Here is a 14,098-nt window from a genome sequence, read left to right as displayed (position 1 = left end):
CATCCACTGGACTTTCCATATACACACCTGTTCCCTGATTTAAATCCACACTTGTGCTTGTTGAAGTTGGAGTTGAGTATCTTCTTTCTACCCTACTGTAAAACCTCATTGCAGTATTTCCATAAATAAAGTCTGCCTTACCATCTTTAATTAGAGTGTCATGGAATATTTTTCATTAACACTGGATATACAACTGGAGTGCATTTTCCATTTCTCTTGCATTTGGATTTGGCTGTTTGACTAAGTCTAGAAGCAAAATGTGAGCACGAGTGAGCTGTGCTGGGACCCAGCCTGGCCTATGAATCCTGCAATAAAAACCCTGTCAGCCTGGATCTCTGAATATCAGAATGAAGCAGCTTTACTCCAACAGGGAAATTTCCAGGCTTAATGTATGAGTACATTTATTGTATGAGGTCTTTGTCTGAATTTTTTGTAAGTGCATCCTGACTTATCTTAAATAATACACAAAACATAAAGTCTTAAAGAGGGATGCTGCTGTAACAAAGCCTAAACTCTGTGGAACAGACTTAGAAGCAAAGTGATGGTTTCTGAAATTCAGACAGCAGTGCATATTCTAGGATGATAGTGAAACACTTGGTTAAGTCTATTGACCTTGGATAACTAAGTGTTCTGACAGTCTACAGTTCCAGGGGAGATATTTGAGAGGAGTGAGAACATTAGTGTATATTAGCTTCTTCTTGTTGTGTTTAAAAGATATTACAAGGAGAAGGTGAGGTTACAACAGACCTGGGTAGTTTGCAGGCAGAACTTGCAAAATGCCAATGACTTTTGTTCTCAAAAAAAAAAAAAAAAAAAAAAAAAAAAAGACAAGACTAAAGGGACTTGGCAACAGAGATCCATAACTTCTCATCTTAACAAAGAGAGCCAGAGACCCAGTGCTGTGGCAAGGACCAGATCAAGAGTGCTGCCATCCCTCCCAAGTCCTCCTTCCAGTAGTGGCATTAAGGTAGGTTCCATAAATTAAGGGACAAGTATGGAAACAAAGCAGGGATAAGAATTTATTCTAGGCGAGAAACTTGATTTGGATGTTCAAAAACAGAAGGGACTGGAAGCATAAATAAGAAGTTCTAAATTTTATGGCTATTGTTTTATCAAACTACCAACACACACACACACACACACACACACACACACACACACACACACAAGATCCTATATTAGAAAAGCCTGTCTGTCCAAGTCAATGTTCAATGTACAATATGTACCAGCATGAAGCAGGCTGTGAAAGGCATGAAGTTCCCAATGAGGACATGCTTCCCAATATTCACTTCATAGCTGTGGGATTTATTGAACAAGGAAGAATAAGCGCCATAGATGGAGCGTGGGCCATAGACAACAATGCCCCCATGGGATAGAGCCAGGACAAAGGATTCATAGCACCTGCCCATCAGGGTGTAAACCTGGGAACTGCAATGTGTTCTATGTTTTTTACATATTCTGAATTAGAGTTTTAATGAAAATTATGCAAGTATCCTGCCTGTTTGTTCATCTATCTCTCTCATTTATCTGTAATAATATGCAAATATGTACACACATTGATAATGTGTGGGGAAGTGGAAACGAAGGAAGCAGACAACTTGTTTTTTTTATTTTTTCATTTAAAAAAATTTTTGATTCCTAAATGTCCAGGTTCTGATGATGACTACATTACTTACACTATCTGGACATGAGCTGGATGTTGTAATTGAGCTCATATCCCACTTGAATCAAAGTGTGAAATATGATATATCAAGAACTATGTAATGTTTTGAACAACCTACAATAAAAATTAATTAAAAAAAATAAAAAAAAAAAGAAAGATAGTCTATACTATTTCCTTTGCAGAGGGACCTAAAGGCATTCTACCTGTGGGTGGTAACCTGAAAATTAATTTTTAGCAACCAGAAGGACAATTGTGGCAAAACTTTCTAGTCTTTCATCAGAACCATTTCCAGCTCTTCCTGGGAAAATATCCAGTCTGCCTTGCAGTTGAAACCCTGAAATTTCAAACTGTTAGCAAAAGATAGTCATCAGCCTCATCGACCATGTACCAACGAAGTAGCTGCTGCCTTGCCTCTTTGGTAATAGCTCAAAAGCAAGAAAGTCCTTTAGTAACTAAGCCACAGACACCGTACAGCTCTCTAGGTATGTTAAGTTCTCTCTTACCTCTCAAATGAAGACAGCACTTTTCCATAGAATTATTACATGCACCTCTGTAGTGATTCTCATTTAAGGACTATTGTTAAATCTATCTTCGACTTCTTTTGTCTAATCAGTGCCAATTCTCTTACGGCCAAGGAAGAAGTCATCAGCAATGGCATGGCTCCTGAACAGTAGATGTCAATAAGAAGACAAGGCCCAGAGATGAGAACAGCTCTGTTTATGAACACAGGATGGAGACTCACCTAGAGTTACCAGAAATAGCTAGAAATGGATTCATGCAGTGAAACCTAGTAGTTATGAAGAAAAGGAAGGCTACAGTTTGAATGTGGTATGTTTCCTCTGAATTTCATGTAGTTTAATCTACATTGTGAGGTAATAAGTGGGTGCAAATTTAGTCTGACTATGGTGTTTAGAAGTGGGGCCTTCTAAAGGTAGGGACATCAGGGTAGAGCCCCTTTGATTGAATATTGGTGGCTTTTTATGAAGAGAGGGTGAGACCAGGAGACATACACATGCTTCCTATCTTACCACATGTTGCCCTGTGGTGCCTTAGGACTCTACCAGAGCCAAGACTGTCAGCAGATGTGGCCCTTCAACCTTGGACCTCCAAAACTGTGAGCCAAAATAAACATCATTTTTTAAAAACAACTTTCCCAATTTGTTGTTATTGTGCTATTAAAAAGAGAAAATGAACCAAGACAAGGACCATTATAAAACAATAAAAAATTTATAATAAGCTGCTAGAGTTCAGGAACACTGGATCAAACTGGTCTTATTGGTATGTGCTGCATCAAATCTAACTGCTGTGTGAAGCCCTGACAGGTACCGGGTGGGCACTTAGCTGACATTTATCTATGATAGTGATATAGCCCCTCTCTCTTTCCTTTCCTTTCACAATCACAAGACAGGTGAATCATGCCTTTTTCTGTATTACATGTAGCTAGAGTACAGAGGAGTACACTAACTGTGCTGTTTCATAAGAGAATAAAGAGATTTCATGTTCATAATTCAAAATTGCCCCACCTAAAATCATGTCAGCAGCAGTATCTCAGCCATGAAGGTAACACAGTGTGAGCGCTCCATTCACTCAGTTATTTGCCTCCCATTCTTTCTTGCATATGCATTCACATTTGAAATTGGCATTCACAGTGTGAAAAGAACCATATTAGAAAACAGTCTATAGACTCATTTTTGGTATCATTTATTGATTTAAATATTTTATAAGTGACAGTTTGAACTTTTAAGGTAAATAAATGCATGACTTAGACAGTTTTGTAATGAATTATGTAAATATAACACACACATACACCGTTATTTCCATTTTTTTCAGAAGAATCCCATGTTACCATCACTTATTTTTCATATACAAATTCACCTTTTTCTGCAGTCTGTACTTTACAAAGACTCTTGTGTCAAAAACATGCTATTTACATTGTGCATGATGTAGAATAATCACAAATAAACAAATGAGTAAAATAGGTGGTAGTGAAAAACAAAGAAGATACTGTGAACATTTATAATTCCATAAATACTTATGTTCTTTTACATGTACTATTTATTCTGGAAATTCTAGTGAAATGAGGCATATTTGATCATTTTAATTGGAAAAGATTTCTCTAAACTCATACTACTGGATAAAAGAAAATATTTTAAAGTATAATATGAAACACCAAATGAAACTTTTTAAAATTAATGGTACAGGTTTAAGAGATGCATTCATTTTTAAAAAAATGAAAAAATAACTTGACATTTCAAAATATGTGCAATTTAACCATGCCCTACGTATATATTAGTATATTTACCTGGCATTATTTGACGAGATTATAATTTCAGTTTGTGATAACTAGATTGTTAAAAGAAATGATTCACAAGTATGATCTGTTAGCAAAATAGCAGATGTACATTATTATTTACATAGCAAGCCAAGCCAAAAATTTAGACCTGTGAAACTGCAGCAAACCAATTGGCCAAAATGTTAAAACAACTCGAGTATCTGGTTAGATAAAAACTATCCCATGCAGAGGAAGCTAATGAAGGCCAAGCACATTATAACTATGTGTTTTTATTAAGTTGGGAAACCTAATTACTGTTATGTAGTGCCTGAATGTTTGATGAAAACGCATTGGCAGTTTATTTTATGCACTGAAATTAGCAGGAGAAGTTTGATATATAAAGAACTGTTTGGGAAATGAGACCCTTTGGTTTTGTAAAGTGGCTACTCACAGTTGAAGAGTCAGAATTCAGGTAGGTTGATTTTCAAATGAAGAATGATATGCATTATTTCTGAAATGCACTTGATTGGTAAATTTTAAAAGCATATTGAGACAGTTTTGCTACTTGATTACCAATGTTATAATGTAGTTACAGGAGCTTTAGACCTTTCCAAGGCAAAACTCTCTCTGTTTTTCTAAATAAGGAAATAGCTGTTCATTCACCTGTAATTGAAAAAAATCAGAAAGTAATTTATGTCCATGGACCGTTTTTCTATTGAACCTGACTTTCCTAGGGGTCTAAACCTGTCATGATGATGTGAAATAATTTCTGCACAGTTGGATTAATTTTTGCTCCAGATTCTTGAAGGTGGTGAGTTAGTATCTTGCAGATTTTGCACATTTGGGCCTTAGATATCCATCCAGAGGAAACAACAAAACAGAGAAATAAATGGGACTTTGGATCACAGTTGTTTCACCTTAATTTCTTCCATTTTCCTCATATATATTTCTTCTATTTTTAGAATTATGATTAAAAATATTTCCCTAAGTAAATAAAAATGGTAAAGGTATTGAAAGTCATATTTCTTCATTTGAATAAGTATTGATATTGACTATAATTTCAAGACAAAGTCTTTATTTTTAAGAAGAATTATAGGAAGAAGACAAGAAGCATCTTCACATGCTTTTTATATGGTGGCTGCCTTTTCCCCCACAATTTCTAAATAAATTAGTTAGGATGAAATAAATAAATTGATAAGTGTTATATTCCCTTTCAAAAAATTTTAATTTTCTGAAATTTTCAAACTCCTTCCTTTGACTACATGATCTGCTAAAGATTTCTGAGGTACATAAATAAGAAATGAGAATCAAAATTCAAAGGGTTTTTGACTTATTGAAGCATATTTTTCCAAAAAGGAAAAAAGGCATAATATTCCTATATGATTTTCAATTAATAAACACAAATGAATTTATGGAGAAAACTTGTGAAGTAGTTTGAATATAATATTAATATAATTGCATAAAGTATAAAAAATTTAGATTTGGAGAATTAAAGACTTTTAAAATCTTATTCAAGACTTGCTCAAGTTATTATAATGTTGCAGGGGAAGAAGTTTCCTAAAATTACTCTTTTGTCTTCCCCATTATTTCTCTTTTAAATTTGATCTTTGACTTATTTTCCTTTATAAATAAAATTATTTTCCTTTATAAGTAAAATATTTCAATTTCAGACTTAATTGGCTCTGAAAAATAAATGGCTTTGGATTGATTTGTTAACGATTGATCCCTTGATACATCATAAAAATGATTGAAGCTATGTCTTTTTACGTCTAAGAACATGGCAATTTGTGAATTCTTATGAACAGGTCAAAATTGTGGACAAAAACAGCTATCTGAATATAGACTCAAATCTCAGACACAGATAACAAATATGGAATATTTTTATACAATAGAGTATTGCTTTTTTAGTAGAGTAGACTTATAGAATCGAAGACAAATGTTTAGAGACTCTCAGAAAGCACCTCAAAACATAGTGCCATGCCAAGCAGAGTTACAGAGGGTATCCAGGAAGAAAGAAAGGACAACCATTCACTCTAAAGAGCCAGTGAAATCAAGCTGCATCTGGCATTTCCTTCTTATTGGAAACTACTTTTCAGAAAATAGTTGCCCTAAAAATAGAAAAAGTCTTCTATTTCAATCTTTAGCAGTATAATATCCAAGCAAGAAAATTTTACTTCTCAAAAATAAGAAAAATTTTCTAAATTAATACAGTTATAGGTGCTAAAGATAGGGGATTTCTCAAAAAATAGTTGACCCTCATACTACTTGAGAAAGTGTTTAAATTCAGTGAAAAAGAACACACATATAATCTTATAGACCCATGTTTCTCTTAACTGACAAACCTGCTGAAGCTAAGGTCCAGATTCTCTTAGTCACTTCTATTCCCAAATGCTCTCTCCTAAGTGCTCACCTTTTCTTCCTCACCTTCCTTCCTCATAAGTCCATAAAGGTTTCAGTATGTGAAAGTGGAAAAGGAAGGTCCCAGCCCAAATAGTAAAATACTATTGCCATGTACCTTTTAAGAGCTAGAGAGAAACAGAGAAAGAAGAGTGGGAGAGAAGGAAGGAAAGAAGGAGGAAGGAAGGGAAGAAGGGAGGGAGGAAAAGAAATAAAGAATGCTAAGGATGCTGACAAGATTTAAAGCACTAATTGCACAAAATACCAATATGTATTTACTGAGAGTCTTATTCAGAAATAATAACAAACTCTATTAACATTCAAATTGCAACCAACCTTGATATTTGGATTCTAGCATGGTATCTCATTAGCATAAAGCCTATACTAATGCCTAATTAGATTGTACAGCATATATTGATAGAAAGCATAGTACCAAATTTTGCAAGAAAAGAACTTATGCTTCTACAGGCATATATAATGTGAGAAGCTCTTTTGTTCCTTTAAATATTCATTCTGATTAGAATACTTATTAAGTTTCTTAATTTTATCAGAATTTTGACATGCTGAGCCTCACTGTGACATTTTGTTAAATATGAATACTGTGGTTTAAAAAAAAATTAGAATCAATTATCAATATTTTCAGCTTTATCCTTGGTTACAAGGTTGGACTATGACATACTTTTAATGTCAGCAAAGTTTGATTTTTCTCTTCATTTTCTCTAGTGGTTTCTCTTTCTTTCTCTGTTGCATATCCACTGAATTAAACTAATTATTTAATATATTCTCATAAATAGTACACCTCCCATAGTCAGATAATCATTTGCATTTTGGTAGGAGAATAAAGAAGAGTTCTAAGGATCAAAAGTAAAAGCAATGAGCACCCATTATTCCAGGTTACTGAGTTACATAACAAATTAAAGCGATGGATTTTACAAGTGCCTGGTGACATACTTGAAACAAATTAAAAAGATAGGAATAATAGTTTTGGCTGCCATCCAATAATAATTATCTTTACATAGGAGCAAAAATTTAAAAAAATTTCTAAAATTCCCCCTGAATTATTTTAGATAATTATAGACTTCTCTAGTTTATCTAGATTTTTTTTTTTATGGCTAGCATTTATCTTACATCAGAGATCATATGTCTTCTTGACAATACTCTTTAGTCAAAGACTATAAAAGCAATTTATCTGAGAGTCCAAGTCAAGCCTATTGGTTTCTATATGGTAACTTATACCAATAAACTCTAGAGGAAGAGCTTCATGGTGTTGGCAAATTAACCTACTAATTTATTGCTTCATTTTGGATTTTAGCTTAAAGTGATCAAAAAAAAAAAAAGATTTTTATAGGCAAATACAGTGATCCAGATCACCCCAGTCTCAGAAGAAAGTCACATTTTTTTTTTTCTGCTAGCCTTGAAAGTTAGCAATGCTAAATAAAAGGGGGTGCCTCCTGGGACACAGCAGTAGAACTGCTCCAGGAACTAAGCTTTGATTAGTAGGGAAATGCCTAGTTTTTTGCTAGTCAGAAGTAATTTAAGATCTGAATATTATCTGACTTCAAAAGAAATTTTATTCTGGGCAGTTTGAAAATCTTTGCCATATATAATATGAACAGGTCTGAATACTATATTATGTACTGTTATCCTTTAACCCTTATACTATTAAAACTTGTTTAATATGTAAAGCAAAAAATGTTGTCAGTTTTGCAAACCATGGCTCAATGCCACAATTCTTAAGTTTGTCTTATTTGTAACATCTTTTAGATTTTTTTCTGTAACAAATGGAAAATATGGATGAGAAAAATCAATGAAATATAATTCAAATTTAGGTATTATCACCAGAGGATGGAACACAAAGGAATCCAGAAATTAAAAAAAAAAATTCTTTCTTATTGCTGAAGAACTTGATACATGTAGAAAACTTCCAAAAGTCTCTAAAATTCTGAGTTTGCGTGTAAATTGACTCTTTTCAGAACAATGAATCTTTGTCCTGGTTTATCTTTGTCACTGATAATTCTGATTAAAATTTGTTTAGATTTGTTTTCCCCTTTAAAATTTTCCATTTTAGACAAACATTGCACAAATTATCTAGTTATAGCTGAGTGGAAAATGTTTGAATGATAAGAAATTACCTAACAACTTTTAAATTTGGAAGACTGAGGGTACATCTTCATCTCTACCAAGGTTCACCATCAAATGCTATAGTGTGATTCTCTCCCCAGCTCAAAACTCTCTGGAGCAGCATCCCTGAAAAGAGGGATTGTCTTGGGGGTACCTGTCTTGTTCTGTTAGCAGGCAAAGCCCAACCTGAGAAGAGCATGAAGAAGAGTATAGAATATTGTTTAATCCCCACCCCGCCCCCCGCCCAATTTTTTTTTATAGGTTTCAGGACACAAAAATATTTTCTGAACTTAGTGATTAAATTTCCCAACTGGGAGAAGATATAAACCCCATAAAATATAGTCTTCACACTGAATGTTAGTTCAGCCAAACATATTATAGAAGGGGAAATATGTTTTGGTTTAATATCACTTGTACACTGAATACTGTTCTTTTATGCTGATTCTATCAGGCCTTTCTGTGACTTATGGAAAGCCAGTATGAAGCCTTCTTTGTTCCTTGCATCCAGATGTTCTGACACTTTCACACACCTTCATCATTGCAACCTAGACTGGTTCTATTTGCCATCTTCAGAGATTTGCTATTTACAGCTCTGTGAGTTTCTAATCCCCGTTTCAGTAAAATGTGCAGCTGCAGAGAGGTTGGCACTACCTCTTAAGATGACTGAAAAAACTGGTGAAGGTTTTTTGTTTATTTCTTATTTTCTTCTTCTTTTTTTTTTTTTAAATAAGAGTAACCACTCATCAAATAAATCATTTTTTATTTCATTACCACAGGTGTCTATTAAGGAAAATGCCTCTCCTAAGAGTCTCCCTTCTGAAAAAAAAAAAAAAATCAGTGCTAAGTTTCATCTAAAGCACCTGCTCAGTCCACTCCACCATCCACCCCTTTCTCCTGAATTTGATGTATGATTGACAGGCAGCAAAATATAAGGAACTGTCTTCAGAAAGTGAGTTGATATGAAAAAGCAATTTTGTACAGTTCTGATTTTATCCCAATTATTACTTTCCTGTCCCACTTACATACAATGACATTTTATAGACCATAGTAAAAATATGTTTAGCAGAAGCTTTTCTTTATCTCCAAATAGAGACAAGACCAAGAGGAAGACTGAATATAAACTGAAACTTTCATTTTTTAAGATATATGCATTATAAGAATCAAAAACAAGCTACTTCTTAGGCTTGCCATTTGGATTTTGCTTTTCTTTTTGGCTTTCAAAAAATAAACAACAGTACTTAGATCTAACATTAAGAATGACCTGATCAGAAACTAGATGGATTAAGTAGAAGGGCAAATTCAATATAATTTAGTGAATTCAAATTAAGTATTTTTCATTATTTATTAACACAGAAAAGTATAACTTATAAAGGATATAAGCTTTCATTGACATACAAAAGGAAATTGTCAAAACTTTTTGTTTTGATGGAGCAGTTTTCCAAATTATGAGCAAGAAGATGCTAAGTTAAGCTTTGTCATTGGAAATAGGAAGGTAAAGGTTAAAAATGAGCAAACCTATCTACCATTCTAATTCTAATCAAGTTCAGATTCATGATTAGGGATAAGTTTACCGAGCTAGGCAAAGGAACCTTATTTATTTAGATGTTTGGGGATGAATCTCAGTTTATATGCTAATAATTATCTGATGCTTAGACATTGCTCATTGTAATGTCTTACACTTTACCAGTGCTTTTAACTGCAATCCCAATGCATTGTTCTATATGATGGAATTTAATAATTAAAGAACTAATTATTACTGACAATACTAAATGTCTTTAAATTATATTAAAAAAAAACTAAAAACATAAATTATTCAATTTGAAATTTGTAAGATTTAGTGCTTCCTCAATATTACCACATGACCATTTCAGACATTGGTTAATTATACTACAGATGACTTCAGCCAATACTATCTGAAGTTAAAATACTATTATAATTTAAACATTTGTGTAGCTGTCACAGAGAATAGTCATAGTGAGCTCTTTTTATCTTCAGTCTTTCCAGACTTATCAAATCAACATTTGAATTAACTTTTTCCCAAGTCCCATTTACATTTTTAAAAACTACTTTCTCAATCAGTTCTTCCAACCTATGCTCTACCCATATTCATTCATCCTTAACTTGCTCCTTATTATTTTACATACAAAGACCCAAAGATTTGGGTAACATTACAAATAACATACAAATCTCTTTGAGAGGAATAGAAATCATATTATGATAGGTATTTTAAAAATTATACACCAGAAATAATCTGATGGGAATAGTCTGATTGTTTTATAGCATGTTTGCAAATGTATGACTTCTGAGAGAGATTGATCATGTCATTTGCTGAAATATTTTTTTTATGAGTCATCATGTGCTGTTCATTTTACTACAGAACAGTGAATATCTGTTAAAAGTCCAAACCAGCTGTATTATTGCTTATATGAAACATGTCTTTATTTTCCCAAAGGTTCTATGAAGTGCACAGGAGTGCAAGTGTCATATGGCATCATCACCATGGCTTAAATTATTGCTTTTAAAATACTTATAGGTATTGCTAAGAAAGTCACTTTTAGATGAATGTACAATTCAATGTGAAAAGTACATAGTGAGATTAAGTAGTAAGTTGGTGTCTTTTTGTAATGAAGTTAAAATATTCAGACATAGGCTGTCATTTCAACATTTGCTTTTGTGTCCTAAAGTTCATAGCTTACACCTGGGTGGCGAGGATCAGCAACTGTGATGTACTGCACAGCTCTGGCAATAATTAAGACAACCGCGCCATAGCTAGTGTGCCTGATAGCCCTATAGTGAGCAATATTCATCCCTCATGCTTATCAGTGTTGATGTCTATCTCTAATAAGTTTGAAGACTCATGTGTGGAAACAGACTATAAATTTGAAACCAAAGCTAAAATTAAAATTTGTGAAAGAAATAATGGCATGAAGCCCAGAGTGTTTAACTTTGCAAAGCAATGACAAATGAAATTATATATTGCTATCTCAGTCAATTTGTGTTTACTCCTAGTAATTGAGATTATTTGCATATTCTTCAACGATTCCCAAATCTGGCTATATGTTAGCATTATCTAGAGTGATATTATACATGCAGATTCCTAAGCCCTACCTGAAACCTACTGAATCCAAATCTCTGAAGGTAAAGTCCAGTAATTTATATTTCTAAAACTTCCTAGGTAATTCTTGTGAAGCCAGCCAGATACCTTCAAGAAGATTAATTGGACCATTGAACTTTGTCATTTCTTAGTAAGGATGGAATAGCAATGAGGTTCTTGACTGAAGCTGTGATCTGGTCACACCATATTAGAAATAAAGGACAGAAACTTGACGTCTTTACCATCCCAAGTCCTCCCAAATGCATTACACCTTAATCATGTAACATCTACATTCAACAAACATACACACAAACTAAGAATATTCATTACTTTATAAAGCTCGTTTACAGCATGAGATTAGTTGTGATTATCCCTGTGTTATAAACATATCAATGACTATATTATTTGTTTTACTTTGCTCTCATGAAGTGTGAAAAGAAACAAAGGGAAAAAAAGTTTCAGGACAGTTAATACTTAGGTTTCAATTGTTTGAAACAAGTGTGAGGAAGGAATTTTGCACACTATCTCAATATTCTCTGACAAGATTATGTTAATCTGTATATTTAACATCATTGGATGCTTTACATTCACCACCACAAGGATCCTGAAATTGACCCACAGGTAGGCTCAATGTGCTCATTTAACAATAAATATTTTTCATCACGTTAACACAATTGATGTACACTTTAAATCAGTTGGTTGTGGATTAGGTATATTCATATCAAAAGCTGCCCATAAAACCATCATTTGGACTAGACTGTGTTATATTTTAATAAGTCAATCCTTCTTGCATCAGGATTTGGGGGCTATTTCTAATAGGATATGCCCATAGAATCCTCTGAAATGACAAAATTTTAGTAGTTGGAGTTCTATAATAATAGAAATAACTAAGCTATGATTTGAGGCTTGCTTCTTGGAGTTGAGTTTCTATGTTTTGTTAGGTAGAGGCATCTGGTGCTGCCCAAAGCATATTCAGAGTCATGTATAATTAATGACAAAGGAACATTCGGAGAAGCTGCATAAAGTGCTTGGAGTCAGATTGTATCTTGAAGAAAGAGCAGAGGAGAAATTGCAGATGTAAGCAGTGCCCCAGCATATTGACAAAGGGTAGTCATTGTTACTCAGACCTGGCACCAGGTGGCTTCATCTACCTGAATCAAGCATCAGCAACTCTTTCTGTGGTCACATCAGGTTCAAAAGTGGGGAGAGACAATGGTGTTTGGTACAATCAGGCTTGAGGGGGTGAGATTGTTTCTCGTGATGGTATGATGTAAGAGAGGCTCAGGGGTAGGCTTGGTCTTGCAAAAAAATGCACAAGAAGAAACCTATTTATAGAATTTTTACTTTCTGCCCTAATCATCCACAACACTTGCCTTCAGTAAGTCAGGAACCCAAGGAGCCTGCAACAAATATATTCAATGATGCTCATAATCCTGAGCTCTCTCCTGATACTTCAGCACTTCAGCACACTATTTGGTTGGCAACAATACAATTTTGTACAAAACACAATGGTTGTGGTTTTCCAAATTCTCTGCGGGTTTTTTGTCTATCAATTTATTTTTGCTGTATGTTGGAATACTCTGGAGGAATTTACAAATTTGAAAGTCTTGCTGCACTTGTGAATGAGATCCTGTTTGTTATCATCTTATTCTGCTTTGTTTTATTCTGGAGAGGCATACACTTTCACACTGTCCTGACACCATTGTCACTGGAGAAAAGGAGGAAGTGTGAGACTATGAGAATAGCATTTGAAGTGCTGAATCCATACACCCATTCCCCAATCTCAGGCACCAGCAACTGTCTCAGAGTCAGAATAGGTCACAGCTCACTGGACTTCACACATAATAAGGTATTACAAGGGAATCCCAAAATAATTTAAAATATAACAGAAAAGATGAATATAGAGGCAGATTTTATAAAGTTGAGTCATGTTACACAGTAAAAAGACCCAATTGATGTGTTTCTGAGGCCATATTACCCTTTTATTATGGCTGATGTTACCTGATTATTAAGGTTCACAAGGCAGACACTGGGCAGTAAGTTCTGAGTAAATATGTGGGGATTTTGATTTCTTTTAATTATTGATTTATTTGTAAAGATCAGCATTCTCTCCATCAAAATGATCCTAATGCCAGTGTGAAACCTTGATACTGATGGGTAGTTGAAAAGGGCCTTCTCTAAATCAGCTGTTTTTAAAAATAGTAAAACAGGGAAGCTACGAGTGCCAGGTTATATTTTAATGTTCCTTCTGGAATGAGTTAAATGCATTACATGAACTTAAGATCACTTGGCTTCTAAGTGGACATCACTTAAACTCCTTTTAATTTGCCACACTAAAATGCACGATGCTTCTAACAGTTTGTAAGTAAATGAGACTACTGTAACAATATCAGACAAAAAAAATGCCATCACTTGTTATAGTCACATTTCCCAAGGAAGGGGATGTGGACTGTATTTTGCAGGATGAATAAAAATAAATGGGTTTTTTTTCACAGCTAGAATGAAGAGACATTTTTACATAGTACCTTGCAAATATATGTAGTAACAGTGT

Source organism: Callospermophilus lateralis, chromosome 2 (genome assembly GCF_048772815.1).
Source record: "Callospermophilus lateralis isolate mCalLat2 chromosome 2, mCalLat2.hap1, whole genome shotgun sequence".
Classification (NCBI taxonomy): domain Eukaryota; kingdom Metazoa; phylum Chordata; class Mammalia; order Rodentia; family Sciuridae; genus Callospermophilus; species Callospermophilus lateralis.
The sequence above is the reverse complement of the archived record's forward strand: the minus strand, read 5'-3'. Positions refer to the sequence as shown.